Here is a 5,643-nt window from a genome sequence, read left to right on the forward strand (position 1 = left end):
GTTGGAGCGGTAATGCCAGGGCCGCAGGGACCTACATCTGCATATGAAAAGAGAAAAGGGGCGTGCAGGGCATGGCAGCCTTTTGCGGCGCTTGGATGACCCCTAGTTCGCATTAAACACCTCCACCCTCCTTCGGTGTGGGGCTCATGTTGGCTATGCCCCAGCCCCTGAAGCATTCAAGCTGATTTCTTGCAGCAGCTGGGCACTGTAACAGCTCCAGAGCTGATCTGTAAGGCAAGTAAAAGGGTGTGGGCCCTGCAGCACTACCTGTAGTTCGCATTGTGCGTTGGAAGGCACAAATTAAGCAGACGGGAGAAGTCAGGATAGTGCGCAAGGGCATAGAAGGGAGCGGCTCAAGAAAAGAGAAGTGGAAACAGACAGCAAACTAGGCTGGAGAGAGACCTGAGACAAAGAGATCTGAATTATACGAGAGCCGACCAGGGGAAACACAAATTATGCAGTCAAGTTTCCCACATTTGGGGAAATCGCAGGAGCAGCACACCCAGAGTGCAATGGGTGAGCCTTGCCCTGGGAGAAGCAGCTTCATGATCATAGTATCTCACCTGGCAGGTAAGTAAGATTTGGGATAGAGCTGGGGAGGGTCGCTGCTCGGGCACCCCCCTGTCAAGTGAAGGAGATCCAACCGAGGCAGCACAAGGAAACTCTCGAAACGAAGAACACTAGAATGAAAATTTTAAAGCCTCCTGTTAGTGCTTCATCTACACGGTATAGCCCTGAATATTTAAATGCGCAGCTCTTTGCAAAAGAGAGATATTGGCAAGGAAAAGCTGTCTTGTACCTTTGCATTTTTCTCCCAAACGAAGGACACTAGAAAGAAAATTTTAAAGCCTCCTGTTAGGCCATCATCTACACGACATAGCCCTGAATTTTCCAATGCGTAGCTCTTTGCAAAAGAGAGATATTGGCAAGGAAAAGCTGTCTTGTACCTTTGCATTTTTCTCCCAAACGAAGGACACTAGAAAGAAAATTTTAAAGCCTCCTGTTAGGCCATCATCTACACGGCATAGCCCTGAATTTTCCAATGCACAGCTCTCTGCAAAAGAGAGATATTGGCAAGGAAAAGCTGTCTTGTACCTTTGCATTTTTCTCCCAAACGAAGGACACTAGAAAGAAAATTTTAAAGCCTCCTGTTAGGCCATCATCTACACGGCATAGCCCTGAATTTTCCAATGCGCAGCTCTCTGCAAAAGAGAGATATTGGCAAGGAAAAGCTGTCTTGTACCATTGGATTTTTCTCCCAAACGAAGGACACTAGAATGAAAATTTTAAAGCCTCCTGTTAGTGCTTCATCTACACGGTATAGCCCTGAATTTTCCAATGCGTAGCTCTTTGCAAAAGAGAGATATTGGCAAGGAAAAGCTGTCTTGTACCTTTGCATTTTTCTCACAAACGAAGGACACTAGAAAGAAAATTTTAAAGCCTCCTGTTAGGCCATCATCTACACGGCATAGCCCTGAATTTTCCAATGCGCAGCTCTTTGCAAAAGAGAGATATTGGCAAGGAAAAGCTGTCTTGTACCTTTGCATTTTTCTCCCAAACGAAGGACACTAGAAAGAAAATTTTAAAGCCTCCTGTTAGGCCATCATCTACACGGCATAGCCCTGAATTTTCCAATGCGCAGCTCTTTGCAAAAGAGAGATATTGGCAAGGAAAAGCTGTCTTGTACCATTGGATTTTTCTCCCAAACGAAGGACACTAGAATGAAAATTTTAAAGCCTCCTGTTAGTGCTTCATTTACACGGTATAGCCCTGAATTTTCCAATGCGCAGCTCTTTGCAAAAGAGAGATATTGGCAAGGAAAAGCTGTCTTGTACCTTTGCATTTTTCTCCCAAACGAAGGACACTAGAAAGAAAATTTTAAAGCCTCCTGTTAGGCCATCATCTACACGGCATAGCCCTGAATTTTCCAATGCGCAGCTCTTTGCAAAAGAGAGATATTGGCAAGGAAAAGCTGTCTTGTACTTTTGCATTTTTCTCCCAAACGAAGGACACTAGAAAGAAAATTTTAAAGCCTCCTGTTAGGCCATCATCTACCCGGCATAGCCCTGAATGTTCCAATACGCAGCTCTTTGCAAAAGAGAGATATTGGCAAGGAAAAGCTGTCTTGTACCTTTGCATTTTTCTCCCAAACGAAGGACACTAGAAAGAAAATTTTAAAGCCTCCTGTTAGGCCATCATCTACACGGCATAGCCCTGAATTTTCCAATGCGCAGCTCTTTGCAAAAGAGAGATATTGGCAAGGAAAAGCTGTCTTGTACCATTGGATTTTTCTCCCAAACGAAGGACACTAGAATGAAAATTTTAAAGCCTCCTGTTAGTGCTTCATCTACACGGTATAGCCCTGAATTTTCCAATGCGTAGCTCTTTGCAAAAGAGAGATATTGGCAAGGAAAAGCTGTCTTGTACCTTTGCATTTTTCTCCCAAACGAAGGACACTAGAAATAAAATTTTAAAGCCTCCTGTTAGGCCATCATCTACACGGCATAGCCCTGAATTTTCCAATGCGCAGCTCTTTGCAAAAGAGAGATATTGGCAAGGAAAAGCTGTCTTGTACCTTTGCATTTTTCTCCCAAACGAAGGACACTAGAAAGAAAATTTTAAAGCCTCCTGTTAGGCCATCATCTACACGGCATAGCCCTGAATTTTCCAATGCGCAGCTCTTTGCAAAAGAGAGATATTGGCAAGGAAAAGCTGTCTTGTACCTTTGCATTTTTCTCCCAAACGAAGGACACTAGAAAGAAAATTTTAAAGCCTCCTGTTAGGCCATCATCTACACGGCATAGCCCTGAATTTTCCAATGCGCAGCTCTTTGCAAAAGAGAGATATTGGCAAGGAAAAGCTGTCTTGTACCATTGGATTTTTCTCCCAAACGAAGGACACTAGAATGAAAATTTTAAAGCCTCCTGTTAGTGCTTCATCTACACGGTATAGCCCTGAATTTTCCAATGCGTAGCTCTTTGCAAAATAGAGATATTGGCAAGGAAAAGCTGTCTTGTACCTTTGCATTTTTCTCCCAAACGAAGGACACTAGAATGAAAATTTTAAAGCCTCCTGTTAGTGCTTCATCTACACGGTATAGCCCTGAATTTTCCAATGCGCAGCTCTTTGCAAAAGAGAGATATTGGCAAGGGAAAGCTGTCTTGTACCTTTGCATTTTTCTCCCAAACGAAGGACACTAGAATGAAAATTTTAAAGCCTCCTGTTAGGGCTTCATCTACATGGCAGAGCCCTGAGTTTTCCAATGCGCAGCTCTTTGCAAAAGAGAGATATTGGCAAGGAAAAGCTGTCTTGTACCTTTGCATTTTTCTCCCAAACGAAGGACACTAGAAAGAAAATTTTAAAGCCTCCTGTTAGGCCATCATCTACACGGCATAGCCCTGAATTTTCCAATGCGCAGCTCTTTGCAAAAGAGAGATATTGGCAAGGAAAAGCTGTCTTGTACTTTTGCATTTTTCTCCCAAACGAAGGACACTAGAAAGAAAATTTCAAAGCCTCCTGTTAGGCCATCATCTAAACGGCATAGCCCTGAATTTTCCAATGCGCAGCTCTTTGCAAAAGAGAGATATTGGCAAGGAAAAGCTGTCTTGTACCATTGGATTTTTCTCCCAAACGAAGGACACTAGAATGAAAATTTTAAAGCCTCCTGTTAGTGCTTCATCTACACGGTATAGCCCTGAATTTTCCAATGCGTAGCTCTTTGCAAAAGAGAGATATTGGCAAGGAAAAGCTGTCTTGTACCTTTGCATTTTTCTCCCAAACGAAGGACACTAGAAAGAAAATTTTAAAGCCTCCTGTTAGGCCATCATCTACACGGCATAGCCCTGAATTTTCCAATGCGCAGCTCTTTGCAAAAGAGAGATATTGGCAAGGAAAAGCTGTCTTGTACCTTTGCATTTTTCTCCCAAACGAAGGACACTAGAAAGAAAATTTTAAAGCCTCCTGTTAGGCCATCATCTACACGGCATAGCCCTGAATTTTCCAATGCGCAGCTCTTTGCAAAAGAGAGATATTGGCAAGGAAAAGCTGTCTTGTACTTTTGCATTTTTCTCCCAAACGAAGGACACTAGAAAGAAAATTTTAAAGCCTCCTGTTAGGCCATCATCTACACGGCATAGTCCTGAATTTTCCAATGCGCAGCTCTTTGCAAAAGAGAGATATTGGCAAGGAAAATCTGTCTTGTACTTTTGCATTTTTCTCCCAAACGAAGGACACTAGAAAGAAAATTTTAAAGCCTCCTGTTAGGCCATCATCTACACGGCATAGCCCTGAATTTTCCAATGCGCAGCTCTTTGCAAAAGAGAGATATTGGCAAGGAAAAGCTGTCTTGTACCTTTGCATTTTTCTCCCAAACGAAGGACACTAGAATGAAAATTTTAAAGCCTCCTGTTAGTGCTTCATCTACACGGTATAGCCCTGAATTTTCCAATGCGCAGCTCTTTGCAAAAGAGAGATATTGGCAAGGAAAAGCTGTCTTGTACCTTTGCATTTTTCTCCCAAACGAAGGACACTAGAAAGAAAATTTTAAAGCCTCCTGTTAGGCCATCATCTACACGGCATAGCCCTGAATTTTCCAATACGCAGCTCTTTGCAAAAGAGAGATATTGGCAAGGAAAAGCTGTCTTGTACCTTTGCATTTTTCTCCCAAACGAAGGACACTAGAATGAAAATTTTAAAGCCTCCTGTTAGTGCTTCATCTACACGGTATAGCCCTGAATTTTCCAATGCGCAGCTCTTTGCAAAAGAGAGATATTGGCAAGGGAAAGCTGTCTTGTACCTTTGCATTTTTCTCCCAAATGAAGGACACTAGAATGAAAATTTTAAAGCCTCCTGTTAGGGCTTCATCTACATGGCATAGCCCTGAATTTTCCAATGCGCAGCTCTTTGCAAAAGAGAGATATTGGCAAGTAAAAGCTGTCTTGTACCTTTGCATTTTTCTCCCAAACGAAGGACACTAGAAAGAAAATTTTAAAGCCTCCTGTTAGGGCTTCATCTACACGGTATAGCCCTGAATTTTCCAATGCGCAGCTCTTTGCAAAAGAGAGATATTGGCAAGGAAAAGCTGTCTTGTACCTTTGCATTTTTCTCCCAAACGAAGGACACTAGAAATAAAATTTTAAAGCCTCCTGTTAGGCCATCATCTACACGGCATAGCCCTGAATTTTCCAATGCGCAGCTCTTTGCAAAAGAGAGATATTGGCAAGGAAAAGCTGTCTTGTACCTTTGCATTTTTCTCCCAAAACGAAGGACACTAGAAAGAAAATTTTAAAGCCTCCTGTTAGGCCATCATCTACACGGCATAGCCCTGAATTTTCCAATGCGCAGCTCTTTGCAAAAGAGAGATATTGGCAAGGAAAAGCTGTCTTGTACCATTGGATTTTTCTCCCAAACGAAGGACACTAGAATGAAAATTTTAAAGCCTCCTGTTAGTGCTTCATCTACACGGTATAGCCCTGAATTTTCCAATGCGTAGCTCTTTGCAAAAGAGAGATATTGGCAAGGAAAAGCTGTCTTGTACCTTTGCATTTTTCTCCCAAACGAAGGACACTAGAATGAAAATTTTAAAGCCTCCTGTTAGTGCTTCATCTACACGGTATAGCCCTGAATTTTCCAATGCGCAGCTCT

At 42.5% G+C, this 5,643-nt stretch overlaps 1 non-coding gene across 1 annotated transcript; it reads right to left on the reverse strand.

The window, feature by feature from the left end:
* Positions 1-415: 415 nt before the first annotated feature.
* LOC134952375 (U1 spliceosomal RNA) lies at positions 416-578 on the reverse strand. Its single transcript, XR_010184915.1, has one exon. It is a non-coding gene; the product is annotated as a U1 spliceosomal RNA (small nuclear RNA).
* Between the last annotated feature and the right edge of the window lie 5,065 nt (positions 579-5,643).

Source organism: Pseudophryne corroboree, chromosome 8 (assembly GCF_028390025.1).
Source record: "Pseudophryne corroboree isolate aPseCor3 chromosome 8, aPseCor3.hap2, whole genome shotgun sequence".
Taxonomy (NCBI): domain Eukaryota; kingdom Metazoa; phylum Chordata; class Amphibia; order Anura; family Myobatrachidae; genus Pseudophryne; species Pseudophryne corroboree.